This window comes from Macaca mulatta, chromosome Y, assembly GCF_049350105.2.
Source record: "Macaca mulatta isolate MMU2019108-1 chromosome Y, T2T-MMU8v2.0, whole genome shotgun sequence".
In the NCBI taxonomy this organism is placed as follows: Eukaryota; Metazoa; Chordata; class Mammalia; order Primates; family Cercopithecidae; genus Macaca; species Macaca mulatta.
In genome coordinates, this window is record NC_133427.1 from 1,243,498 (window position 1) to 1,257,922 (window position 14,425).

At 47.8% G+C, this 14,425-nt stretch overlaps 1 protein-coding gene across 3 annotated transcripts in view; it reads right to left on the reverse strand.

Annotated features, from left to right (window-relative positions):
* Positions 1–14,425, reverse strand: part of LOC720406 (P2Y receptor family member 8) — a 72,612-nt gene that overhangs the window by 4,273 nt on the left and 53,914 nt on the right. Inside the window, exon 1 of one of the 3 annotated variants that reach the window (XM_001115826.5) lies at positions 557–3,079. The exons of the other annotated variants lie outside the window; for them this stretch is intronic. The gene's annotated coding sequence lies outside the window, so the exon portion shown is untranslated. Of the gene's footprint in view, positions 1–556; positions 3,080–14,425 lie in introns of those variants that run through there. 3 annotated transcript variants of the gene reach the window in all.

Sequence of the window (14,425 nt, forward strand, 5' to 3'; positions counted from 1 at the left end):
TCCTTCCTCCCCTTCTCCCTTCCTTCCTACCTTCCTTCTGTCTTTCCTCTTTCTCCTGTCTCCTTCCTTCCCTCTCTTTCTTTCCTCCTTCCCTCCCCTCCTTCTTTCTCTTCCCTCCCTTCCTCCTTCGTTCCTTCCTTCCCTCCCTCCCTCCCTCTTTCCTCCCTTCCCTCCTCCCTTCCTTCCCTCCCTCCCTCCTTCCTCCCTTTCTCCCTTCCTTCCTACCATCCTTCTGTCTTTCCTCTCTCTCCTCTCTCCTTCCTTCCCTCCCTCCTTTCTTTCCTCCTTCCCTCCCATCCTTCCTTCTCTTCCCCCCCCCTTCATTCCTTCTTTCCCTCCCTCCCTCCCTCCTTTCCTTCCTTCCTTCCCCTCCCTCCTTCCCCTCCTTCTTTGGATCAGGGAGGTCATTGGAGACCTTGGTGCGTGTCACAGGCTGAGACTCTTAGAAGATCCAGAGCGGGGCCTGTGGCTCCCCTGGGCAGGTTGAACGCATTGTTGTACAGATCTCACGACTCACTCACTGTCCCCCATGGATGGAAACCACAAAGCGACCGACCTTCAGCCCCCAGGTGTCAATCCTTTCATTTCAGGGACATTCCTCCCACAGAGCATGTATCAGCAGAAAACATACAATCCGAGCCCCGGGAGATCTCCAAAGTCTTTCTAGCTTGTAACACCCATGTCAACCCAAGGCTCCACCCTGCTCTTTCTTCCTCCAGAGGAGGCCTGTGACTTCTTACCAGCTGCTGCGCAAACAGCTTCCTCAAACTGCTTTTAAAATGGCCCAGAGCTTTCATTTCAGTTTCAGGGAGAAGTTTTGTGCCCCGCCTGGACGTGCCCAGGTGTGAAACCTACGGTTATGCACGAGTCAGCACCGCCCTCCACGGCCAGCTGGGCACCTCCGGCCACCTATGGCTTCAGGAGGAAAATCAGACCCTTCCTTCTTAGGGTTCTGCCTGCTGTGGCCGTGGGGGACGTCTGGAAGGACAGACGCTTCAGCCACGCACTGCTGATGAAAAATGTGTCTGTCAAAGGGACACTAGTTTTATTTCGAGAATGTAAAGTGGACAGAACTGGAAACAGGGGTGCCCTGGAATTGTTCTTTTGCTTGTTTGTTTTTGTTTTATGGAGATGGGGTCTTGCTTTGTTGCCCAGGCTGGAGGGCAGTGGTGCAAACGTAACTCACTGCAGCCTCCAATGCCTGGCCTCAAGCAATCCTCCTGCCTCAGCCTCCTGAGTAGCTGGGACTACAGGTGAGAGTACCACCATGCACAGCTAATATTTTTATTTTTTGTAGACATGGGGTTTTGCTATATTGCCCAGGCCGGTCTCAAACTCCTGGCTTCAAGCAATCCTCCTGAGTAGCTGGGACTACAGGTGCATGCCACCATGCCCAGCTAATATTTTTATTTTTTGTAGACATGGGGTTTTGCTATATTGCCCAGGCTGGTCTCAAACTCCTGGCTTCAAGCAATCCTCCTGAGTAGCTGGGGCTACAGGTGCATGCCACCATGCACAGCTAATATTTTTATTTTTTGTAGACATGGGGTTTTGCTATATTGCCCAGGTTGGTCTCAAACTCCTGGCATCAAGCAATCCTCCTGCTTTAGCCTCCTGAGTAGCTGGGACTACAGGTGAGAGTACCACCATGCACAGCTAATATTTTTATTTTTTGTAGACATGCGGTTGTGCTATGTTGCCCAGGCTGGTCTCAAACTCCTGGCTTCAAGCAATCCTCCTGCCTCAGCCTCCTGAGTAGCTGGGACTACAGGTGCATGCCACCATGCCCAGCTAACATTTTTATTTTTTGTAGACATGGGGTTTTGCTGTGTTGCCCAGGCCGGTCTCAAACTCCTGGCTTCAAGCAATCCTCCTGCCTTAGCTTCCTGAGTAGCTGGGACTACAGGTGAGAGTACCACCATGCACAGCTAATATTTTTATTTTTTGTAGACATGGGGTTTTACTCTTTTGCCCAGGCTGGTCTCAAACTCCTGGCTTCAAGCAATCCTCCTGCCTCGGCCTCCCAAAGTGTTGGGATTACAGGCCTGAGCCACCGCGCCTGGGCTGGAATTTGTGGCTTTAACCCTCCAGGTAGGCAGCTGTGCCTCGCACACATTTAACCAGCACGTGCTGTTGCAAGTCCTGCAATGGCGGCCTCACCCTCATGTCTGTAACCTGTGTGGTCTGACGATCCAGCAAGCAGTCCCTTCGCAGCCAGACGTGTTGCAATTTCGGGTCTGTCCCCTGTGGCCACTGGACAGCCCCCAGGGAAGACAGCCAGCTAGGACTGCTGAGCAACGTGGGTGATTAATCAAGAAATTACGTCTAACCGTCACCAGCTGCCCGGACACAAGAGGCACTGGCTTGCGGTTTGGGTCCCGCCGAGGCTGGGGCGGCAGGATGGAAATTTCACAAAATGAGTACAACGGTTGCTCTTGGCGGTGTCTGGCCTGCAGAGGTGGCTTTTCCAGAAATATCTGGGCACTGAATGGTCTGAAGCAACAGACCGACCACAGGTGGGCGCTCAGGGGCTGCAGGTTAGACCCTATTTTTTTCTTTTCTTTTTCTTTTCTTTTCTTTTTTTTTTGGAACTCTGTCACCCAGGCAGGGGTGCAGTGGCGCGATCTCGGCTCACTGCAACCTCTGCCTCCCTGAGTTCAAATGATTCTCCTGCCTCAGCCTCCCGAGTAGCTGGGACTACAGGCGCCCGCCACCCCGCCTGGCTACTTTTTGTATTTTGAGTAGAGACGGGGTTTTACCATATTTGCCAGGCTGGTCTTGAATTCCTGACCTCAGGTGATCCAATGGCCCCGGCCTCCCAAAGTGCTGGGATGACAGGCGTGAGCCACCATGCCCGGCCAGTTTGGACCCTTTTTCTTACACTTTGCAGGAAATGCATACCTTTCTGGCAGCAATGCATCCAGGAATGTTTCTCGCCTGTTGAGGGTCTGTGTGTATCTCTCCCACCCCTCTCATTCATTTCTTCTAAAAACAGCTTTACCAGCCGGGTGCTGTGGCTCACACCTATAATCCCAGCACTTTGGGAGGCCGAGGCGGGCAGATCACCAGGTCAGGAGATCGAGACCATCCTGGCTAACATGGTGAAACCCCATCTCTACTAAAAAAAAACACAAAAAAATTAGCGTGGTGGTAGGTGCCTGTCGTCCCAGCTACTCTGGAGGCTGAGGCCGGAGAATGGCGTGAACCCGGGAGGTGGAGCTTGCAGTGAGCTGAGATGGCGCCACTGCACTCAAGCCTGGGCAACAGAGCAATACTCCGTCTCAAAAATAAATAAATAAATAAATAAATAAATAAAATAAAATAAACAAAAACAAAAACAGCTTTACCAAGATGTGAGTTACATATTACATATCATAACCTTTCGCTCATTCATACATTTCAATGGTTTTTAATATATTCACAGATGTGTAAACAACACCATCATGCAATTCCAGAACCATTTTCCTCCCTGAACAAAACTCAGAACCTGGCCAGGCATCATGGTTCACACCTGTCATCCCAGCACTTTAGGAGGCCGAGGCGGGTGGATCACCAGGTCAGGAGATCGAGACCATCCTGGCTAACATGGTGAAACCCCATCTCTACTAAAAAAAAACACAAAAAAATTAGTGTGGTGGCAGGTGCCTGTGGTCCCAGCTACTCTGGAGGCTGAGGCAGGAGAACGGCGTGAACCCAGGAGATGGAGCTTGCAGTGAGCTGAGATGGTGCCACTGCACTCAAGCCTGGGTGACAGAGTGAGACTCCATCTCAAAAATAAATAAATAAATAAAATAAAAAACAAAACAAACAAAAAACAGCTTTACCAAGATGTGAGTTACATATTACATACCATAACCTTTCGCTCATTCATACATTTCAATGGTTTTTAATATATTCACAGATGTGTAAACAACACCATCATGCAATTCCAGAGCCATTTTCCTCCCTGAACAAAACTCAGAACCTGGCCAGGCATCGTGGTTCACACCTGTCATCCCAGCACTTTGGGAGGCCGAGGCGGGTGGATCACCTGAGGTCAGGAGATCGAGACCAGCCTGGCTAACATGGTAAAACCCCATCTCTACTAAAAATACACAAGAAATTAACCGAGTGTGGTGGCGGGTGCCTGTCATCCCAGCTACTCCAGAGGCTGAGGCAGGAGAATCGCTTGAACCACTGTGTGGGGCAGAGGTTGCAGTGAGCCGAGATCACACCATTGCACTCAAGCCTGGGCAACAAAAGCGAAACTCCATCTCGAAACAAAACAACACAACACAAAACAAAAACCGTTGAGAACCCCACAACTGTTGATCCTGTTGTTTCCTGTCCTCAGCCCCTGTCAACCTCAAATCTGCTTTCTGGTCCCTGTGGATTAGCCTATTCTAGACATTTTATAAGAAGAAAATTCAACAATATGTGATCTTTTGTGTCCAGCTTCTGTCACTGAGCCTGGAGTCTTCAAAGTTCATCCACACAGGAGTCTGTGTCAGAGCTTAAGTCCTTTTAGTGGCTGCATAATAGTCCATTGTGTGGGCACATATACACCATGGAATACTATGCAGCCATCAAAAAGGATGAGTTCACGTCCTTTGCAGGGACATGGATGCAGCTGGAAACCATCATTCTCAGCAAACTATCGCAAGAACAGAAAACCAAACACCGCATGTTCTCACTCATAGGTGGGAATTGAACAATGAGATCACTTGGACACAGGGAGGGGAACATCACACACTGGGGCCTGTTGTGGGGAGGGTGGAGGGTGGAGGGAGGGCATTAGGAGATACACCTAATGTAAATGATGAGTTAATGGGCGCAGCACACCAACATGGCACATGTATACCTATGTAACAAACCTGCACGTTGTGCACATGTACCCTAGAACTTAAAGTATAATAATAAAAAAAAAGAAGAAATGTAAGTCCATAATGAGATATATGTACTTTGCAATGGTAAGAGTCTATGAATTAATATAAAACATGCATGGTTTTTTTTCTAATCAGAAATGGTTATTAAAATTTTATGAAAGGCCTTTTCAGCATCTATGAAAATAATCACATTTTTCTTTAGGTCTATTAATGTGGTGACATGAATATTTTAATTATCTATTCCCTCAGTTGTAAAATACCATCATTTGTATAACCAGGTCTTTTAAAAAATAGCTTTTGGGGGGCAAAATAAAAATAAAAATATTATTTATATAAATAAAAATATTGTCCACTGTATGGATAGACAAATTGTGTTTATTCATCCTCTATGGATGGTTCTTTCTGATTTTTTTTTTTAATTGAGATGGAGTCTTGCTCTGTTGCCCAGGCTGAAGTGCAATGGCATTATCTCAGCTCACGGCAACCTCCATCTCCCGGGTTCAAGCGATTCTCCTGCCTCAGCCTCCCGGGTAGCTGGGGCTACAGGAACCTGCCACCACGCCTGGCTAATTTGTTTGTAATTTTTTTTTTCTTTTTGAGACGGAGTTTCACTCTTTTTGCCCAGGCTGGAGTGCAACGGTGTGATCTCAGCTCACTGCAACCTCCGCCTCTCGGGTTCAAGCGATTCTCCTGCCTCAGCCTCCCGAGTAGCTGGGGCTACAGGCGCCCGCCACCACACCCAGCTAATTTTTGTATTTTTAGTAGAGACGGGGTTTCACCGTGTTAGCCAGGATGGTTGCGAACTGTTGACCTTAGGTGATCCACCCTCCTCAGCCTCCCAAAGTGCTGGGATTGCAGATGTGAGCCACCGTGCCCAGCCCTTTTTTTTTTTTTTTGTAATTTTAGTAATGATGGGGTTTTACCATGTTGGCCAGGCTGGTCTCAAACTCCTGATCTCAGATGATCCGCCTGCCTCAGCCTCCCAAAGTGCTGGGATTCCAGGTATGAGCTACCACACCTACCCCATTTTTTTTTTTTTTTTTGTAATTTTAGTAGTGATGGGGTTTCATCATGTTGGCCAGGCTGTTCTCAAACTCCTGATCTCAGATGATCTGCCCACCTCAGCCTCCCAAAGTGCTGGGATGACAGGTGTGAGCCACCACGCCCGGCGTGTTCCTGATTCTTGGAGCTGCTCTCCCCTCATTCCCAGCCCTGGGAACCCCTTTCTGAAGGGTTCAGATGAGGAGAGCAGGAATCCTACAGTCTTGTTCGGGGTGGACCTTACAGGATTGGGATGAGAAAGACAAAAAAGGTAGCCCTTATTGGCAGCAGGGATGGCATGCCAGTGACACACCCTTTTTGACAGCTATTGTCTTCTAGCTACAGCAACCCCTCCTTCCTGAGTGTTGGGGGCTGTCCCCAAGTATTGAGCACACAGGGGAGCGAGAGGGCCCAGCCCTAAGGAGTCACAAGCCAGCCCCATGCTTCTCATCTGCTCTCCTTTCTGGGTTTGTGGGGTGTTTGCACCACCCAGTTTGTGGTTCTTTTGATAGGGCTGCCTCAGGAGGCCCTGAACCCCAAACGCGGCAAATGGCACTCTGTTGGAGCTGTGCTGCTGGAAGACAATCAAAACGGATGCTGGCTTCAATTACCTACTTTGATTACATAGGAGGAAGTTGTCGTGGACCACACCCTGCATGATACACTCATTAGTATGGCCATTTCTTACTTAGAAATAGAGTCTGTGTCTATGCCATTCCTGAAGTCAAAAATGCGGTCATAATAGAGTAGGGAGAGGCCCTAATAGAATTCACTGGTGTCCTCAGGAGAAAGAGAAATTTAGGCACAGACACAGAGAAGGCATGGGAAGATGAAGACAGAGACGAGAGTGGATGGATGGGTAGATGGGTGAATACATGCATGGATGGGTGGGTGGATGGATGGGTACATGCATAGATGAGTGGATGAATGGATACATAGGTGGGTGGATGGATGGATGAATGGATGGATGCGTGGCTGAATGGATGAGTGCCTGGGTGGGCAGATGGATGGGTGGATGGATGGATGGTTGGATGGATGGAGTGCATGGAAGGGTGGGTGGGTGGGTGGGAGGGTGAATGTGTGGATGAATGGTGGGTGGGTAGGTGGGTGCATGGGTGGATGGATGGATCAATATTTAGGTGAATGGATGTGTGGGTGGATGAATTGATGGGTTGATGGGTAGATGGATGGGAAGATGTATAGATGAGTAGGTGTATGGGTGGATGGATGGATGGGTGGATAGATGGATGAGTGGTTGGATGGGTGGGGGATGGATGATGAATGGATGGGGATGGGTAGATGGATGGGTGGGTGGAAGGGTGGATGAATGGTGGGTGCATTTGTGAATGGATGAGTGAGTGGGTGGGTGGATGGGTGGGTGGATAGATGGATGAGAGGGTGGATGGGTGGTTGGATGGATGATGAATGGATGGGGATGGGTAGATGGATGGGTGGATGGATAGATGGTGGGTGGGTTTGTGAATGGGTGAGTGGTTGGGTGGGTGGATGGGTGGAAGGATGGATCAGTATTTAGGTGAATGGATGTGTGGGTGGATGAATTGATGGGTTGATGGGTAGATGGATGGGAAGATGTATAGATGAGTAGGTGGATGGGTGGATGGATGGATGGGTGGATAGATGGATGAGAGGGTGGATGGGTGGGTGGATGGATGAATGGATGGGGATGGGTAGATGCGTAGGTGGAAGGGTGGATGAATGGTGGGTGCATTTGTGAATGGATGAGTGAGTGGGTGGGTGGATGGGTGGGTGGATAGATGGATGAGAGGGTGGATGGGTGGTTGGATGGATGATGAATGGATGGGGATGGGTAGATGGATGAGTGGATGGATAGATGGTGGGTGGGTTTGTGAATGGGTGAGTGGTTGGGTAGGTGGATAGATGGATCAGTATTTAGGTGAATGGATGTGTGGGTGGATGAATTGATGGGTTGATGGGTAGATGGATGGGAGGATGTATAGATGAGTAGGTGGATGGGTAGATGGATGGATGGGTGGGTGGATGGATGATGAATGCATGGGGATGGGTAGATGGGTGGGTGGAAGGGTGGATGAATGGTGGGTGCATTTGTGAATGGATGAGTGAGTGGGTGGGTGGATGAGTAGATGGATGGATCAGTATTTAGGTGAATGGGAAGAATCCAGGTTTGGGACATCTCCCATGACCAGGTTGTTCAGGATTTTACAATGTGGTGTCAGGGTCACTGTTAGTGCACCCAGACGTGTTTGAGGAAGAGTCCTTGATACCGATTTAGAAAAATAATGGGTCGGCCAGGCGCAGAGGATCACACCTGTAATCCCAGCATTTTGGGAGGCCGAGGCAGGTGGATCACTAGGTCAGGAGATCAAGACCATCCTGGCTAACACGGTGAAACCCTGTCTCTACTAAAAATACAACAACGACAACGGCAACAAAAATTAGCCGGGCGTGGTGGTGGGTGCCTGTAGTCCCAGCTACTCAGGAGGCTGAGGCAGGAGAATGGCATGAACCAGGGAGGCGGAGCTTGCAGTCTGCCGAGGTCGTGCCACTGCACGCCAGCCTGGGAGACAGAGCGAGACTTCGTCTCAAAAAAAAAAAAAAAAAAAAAAAGAAATATAATGGGTCATGTAGATGTTTGAGAGGTAGCTGAGGGTGACCAATGCCAGGTCTAGAAGAACAAGGGTCACCTAAAAGGCTTCCCCCACCCTCAAGAATAGTTGGAAATGTAGGAGACATCTCTGGTCGTCACAACTTAAGGAAGGATGCTACTAGGATCTGGTGGGTGGAGCTCAGGGTTGGCGCTCAACACCCTACCATGCACTAGAGGGCCCCATCACAGATAACCATCCAGCCTCAAATATCTACAGTGCTGAGGTTGACAACCTGGCCTGAGCATAAGAAATTCACCATTGGCCTGGTGCAGTGGCTCACGCCTGTAATCTCAGCACTTTGGGAGGCTGAGGTGGGTGGATCACCTGAGGTCAGGAGTTTGAGACCAGCTTGGCCAACACGGTGAAGCCCCATCTCTACTAAAAATACAAAACTTAGACAGGCGTGTTGGCGGCCACCTGTAATCCCAGCTACTTGGGAAGTTGAAGCAGGAGAATTGCTTGAACCCGGGAGGCAGAGGTTGCAATAAGCTGAGATCGTGCCACTGCACTCCAGCCTGGGTGACAGAGTGAGATTCCATCCCCCCAAAAAAAAAAAAAAGAAATTCACCATCTATCTATCCATGAATCCATTTGTCTATCAATCCCCTGTCATCCATCTATGATCTATTGTCTGTCTATATCAATTATCTATCAATCAGCTAATCATCTTGCAACCAATGATCTATATCTATATCAATTATCTATCAATCATCTATCTGTCTTCTATCACTTATCTATCTAGCAATCATATCTATCATGTATCAATTATGAATCAATCATCTTTCTACGGATCTGTCATCTATCCATATCAATTACCTACCAACCGATTATCTATTAATTACATCTATTTATCATCTGTGTATCAGTTATCTAACAATGACATATATGTGTTCATCAATCATCTATCAATTATTTATCTATGCATCAATTATCTATCCATTCAATGGTTTGCAAATGTGAATGATTTAGGTATGATAATTGGGAAGATGCTCCTGGCATCTGGTGGGTAGATTCCAGGGACATTGCTCAACACCCCACAGTACACAGGATGGCCCCACCACGGAGGATGATCTGGCGTGAAATGTCAGCAGTGCTGAGGCTGAGAAACCTGCCCTCAAGCAACTGTGTGACAAGAACAGGCTTCAACAAAACACACAGAGCCCAGGAGTACTTTCCAAAGAATGCCTGCAAGAGACTTTCAGGGAGAGAAAGGACCCCAGGGAGATGGTCCTAGCAAGGAGCTGGTGTCACGGAAAGGGACAGTGGTCTCATCATGGTTAGTGACTAGCTGTGGATGAAGAACGATTCCTTAAAATGCCTGCACGTGCCCCTCATTGTCTTGCCATCATGGACCTCCCACTCCATCATAGAGGAGGAGACCTGGTCTACGGGAAGACATAAGGAACATGGGCTAAAACATCTCTTGGTCCCTGGGCTGGAGTGGGGTCAGACATCAGAGCTGTGGCCAGAAGCAATGACAAAGAGAAGGTCTTGACTCCTCTGGAACCTTCCTTTGGTATCTCCTGTTTCCAATCCTACGCATTTCTCTGTATGACGGACACCAATGCTTTTAAAATGAAAATGGCACTTGCAGGCGTGTGTGTGTGTGTGTGTGTGTGTGTGTGTGTGTGTGTAGGCACAGCAGGGAAGCAGAAATTATTACCAACATACCTTTTGCAAACAGGGATCCCATAAACGAGAGAGATTGCAGAAGGCAGACTGTAAATAAGAGATTGCAGAGAGGTTATAGGGTGATAGACAGGTGCTTTTGGGAGGGAGGAAGTAGGAAGAAATTGGAGGTTTTCATTATGGGAAGCTGAAGTGACACAGGTATTATTTATTTATTTATTTATTTATTTATGAGACAGAGTCTCACTCTGTTGCCCAGGCTGGAGCGCAGTGGTGCGATCTTGGCTCACTGCAACCTCTGCCTCCCGGGTTCAAGCGATTCTCCTGCCTCAGCCTCCTGAGTAGCTGGGATTACAGACACCTGCCACCACGCCTGGCTAATTTTTGTATTTTTAATAGAGATGGGGTTTCAGCATGTTGGCCAGGCTAATCTTGAACTCCTGACCTCATGATCTGCCCTCCTCGGCCTCCCAAAGTGCTGGGATTGCAGGTGTGAGCCACTGCGCCTGGCACAGGTATCTTTTTATGTGACCATAGATAGCAGGGGCTAAGGAAACAGAGAGGCTATGTGGTGGGCTCAGGGTGCAAAGACTATCATGGAGCATACCAGAAGCCTCCCGCCCCCTGCTGTCTGCCTTTCCGGTGGTCCCTCTCCACTGAACTGCAACTTATCCTAATAAAACCAGGGTTCATACCACCCCTTCCAGGCATGTTCCCAAGTCCCCTCACCCACAGAAGCAGATGCAACCTCTTCTGAACTTCCAACCACCACTGAGTTTTCAACTTTGGTTTAATGTTTAGACCTTCCAATTACAGAACACACACACCCTTGTTATGAGTAAAAGAATAAAGGGAAATAGAGAGCTCTGTATTCATGTTTGTCTTCATATCTTTCCCCTCCAGGTCCCACTCCCCTTCAGAAATAACCTCTGGGAGCTCCTCTGCGGTGGAGCCTCCTTCCAGACACAGGTGAGTTTTATTTTTCTAGTAGGACATACACCCGTCACCACCTTTGTGAATGTCTTGTGGTGTCTCTAACCATATGCCCCACAGTGAGGGGATTTGGATGGATCAATTCTGCTTCAGCCTGTGCTTACACACACTCCTCTGTAAGTATTTTTTGTTTGTTTGTTTTTGTTTTTTTTTTTTGAGACGGAGTCTCGCTCTGTCGCCCAGGCTGGAGTGCAGTGGCGCGATCTCGGCTCACTGCAAGCTCCGCCTCCCGGGTTCACGCCATTCTCCCGCCTCAGCCTCCGAGTAGCTGGGACTACAGGCGCCCGCCACCACGCCCGGCTAGTTTTTTTTTTGTATTTTTAGTAGAGACGGGGTTTCACCATGTTAGCCAGGATGGTCTCGATCTCCTGACCTCGTGATCCACCCGCCTCAGCCTCCCAAAGTGCTGGGATTACAGGCTTGAGCCACCGCACCCGGCCCTCTGTAAGTATTTTTGTGCATACCTGTGAGAACATTTTCTAGGATAGATTTCTAGGAGAAGAACGGCTGATGTGAAGGGTGTGCATATTTTAAATTGAATGCCTGTATTAGAAAGGAAGTAAGATCTAAAATCAACGATTTAAGTTTCCACCTCAAGGAACTAGAAAAAGAAGAGCAAATTAAATCTAATGGAAGAAGAAAGAAAGAAATCATAAATAATGGATTAGAGTATAAATCAATGAATTTGAAAACAGGAAATCCATAGAGGACAGAAATCAGTGGAATTGAAAACAGCAAGTCAATAGGCAAAAAAAACCCAACAAAACCATAGGCTTGTTCTTTGAAGTAACAATCAGTGAGACTAATAAGCTTCTGGCCAGGTTAACAACAACAACAAAGAGTGAGAACACAAGTTACTAATACTGCAAATGAAAGAGGAGACATCACTACAGATCCCACGGACATTCAAAAGCTCATAAAGAAATATTATACACAATTCTGCGCCCATAAAATCGATCACCTAGATGAAAAGCACAAAAGGACAAAATCTGACAACTCACACAACAAGAAATAGCCAATCTGAGTAAGCCTATATCTCTTAAAGAAATTGAATCAATAATTTAATAACCTTCCCAAACAAAAGGCTCCAGGCCCCGATGGGTTTACTGATGCATTTTCCCCAACATTTAAGGAAGAAATTATATTGACTCTCTATAATTCCTTCCAGAAGATAGAAACAGAGGCAGTATCACCAAATAGTACCCCAGTAAATTGCACCAATAGGTGCTTGCGGCTAATAGACAAGGGCAACACTCATTCTCATACCCTCATCAACAAGGGTGACAGCAATTTGCCTGAAGGGTGAGAAGTTTCAACTTATATTTTCATCACAGCCACAGAGGTTGACATGTTTCTTTCTTTTTTTTTTTTTTTTTGGCTGAGTCAGAGTTTCCCTCTGTCACCCGGGCTGGAGTGCAGTGGCACGACCTTGGCTCACAGAAGCTTGCACCTCCTGGGTTCAAGCAATACTCCCACCTCAGCCTCATGAGTAGCTGGGATTACAGGTGTGCTCCACCACACCAGCTAATTCTTGTAATTATTATTATTATTATTTTTTGAGATGGAGCCTCACTGTGTCGCCCAGGCTGGAGTGCAGTGGTGCGATCTCAGCTCATTGCAAGCTCCGCCTCCCAGGTTCACGCCATTCTCCTGCCTCAGCCTCCGAGTAGCTGGGACTACAGGCGCGCGCCACCACGTCCGGCTAGTTTTTTTGTATTTTTAGTAGAGACAGAGTTTCACCGTGTTAGCCAGGGTGGTCTCCATCTCCTGACCTTGTGACCCGCTCGCCTCGGCCTCCCAAAGTGCTGGGATTACAGGTGTAAGCCACCGTACCCGGCCAATTCTTGTATTTTTAATAGAGACGGGATTTCACCATGTTGGCCAGGCTGGTCTCGAACTCCTGACCTCAGCTAATCTGCCTGCCTTGACCTCCCAAAGTGCTGGGATGACAGGCACAAACCCCTGTGCCCAGACAGGCTGGCATGTTTCTACATTGATTGACCACAGGTGTCCTTTTTGGGACATGACTTTGTTAGACATTTATCTGCTGGGCCTTTTGACTCTGTCTTGTTAATGGGATGCTCATAAATATGTATACGTCACAGGAACTGATTATATTTGTGCGGTTTTATTTCTAGGTTCCCTATGCTTAAATCTAGGTGTCTTTTAGTGAATACACCACTGTCCTTTTTTTGGTTGTTGAGACAGAGTTTCACATGGTCACCCAGGCTGGAGTGCCGCGGTGCCATCTCACCTGGGCTCCAATGATCCGCCCCCCTTGGCCTCTCAAAGTGTTGGGATTACAGGCATCTGCTAACAGACCTCAATATAAAACGCAAAACTAGAAAACTTCTAGAAGATAGTAGAGAAGAGAATCTAATTGATCTCAGATCTGGTGGTGATGACTTTTTAGGCACCACAACAAAGGCAGCAACTGGGAAAGAAATGATTGAAAAGTTGGACTTTGTTCGGGTTAAAAATGTCTGGTCTCAGCCGGGTGCAGTGGCTCACGCCTGTCATCCCAGCACTTTGGGAGGCCAAGGCGGGCAGATCACCTGAGGTCAGGAGTTCAAGACCAGCCTGGCCAACATGGTGAAACCCTGTCTCTACTAAAAATATAAAAATTAGCCAGGTATGGTGCCATGTGCCTGTAGGCCGAGCTCCTTGGGAGGCTGAGGCAGGAAAATCACTTGAACCCTGGAGGGAGAGGTTGCAGTGAGCGGAGATTGCACCACTGCACTCTAGCCTGAGCGACAGAGTGAGACTCTGTCTCAAAAATAATAATAATAATAATAATAATAATAATAATAATAATAATAATAAAGGCAAAAACGTCTGGTCTGCAAAAGACACTGTGAATGGAACGAGAAGTCACAGGCATGGAGAAGATATTTTCAAAACACATATCTGTAACCAGTATGTGGTCAGGTGCACTGGCTCATGCCCGTAATCCCAGCACTTTGGGAGGCCAAGGCGGTGGATCATGAGGTCAGGAGCTGGAGACCAGTTTGGTTAACATGGAGAAACCTCGTCTCCATTAAAAATACAAAAATGAGCTGGGCATGGTGGTGGGCGCCTGTTATCCCAGCTTCTCAGGAGGCTGAGGCAGGAGAATTGCTTGAACCCAGGAGGCCGAGGTTGCAGTGAGCCGAGACTGCACCACTGCACTCCAGCCTGGGTGACAGAGTGAGACTCCATCTTAAAAAAAAAAAAAAAAAAAAAAAAAAGCAAGAGCTTGTCTACACAAAC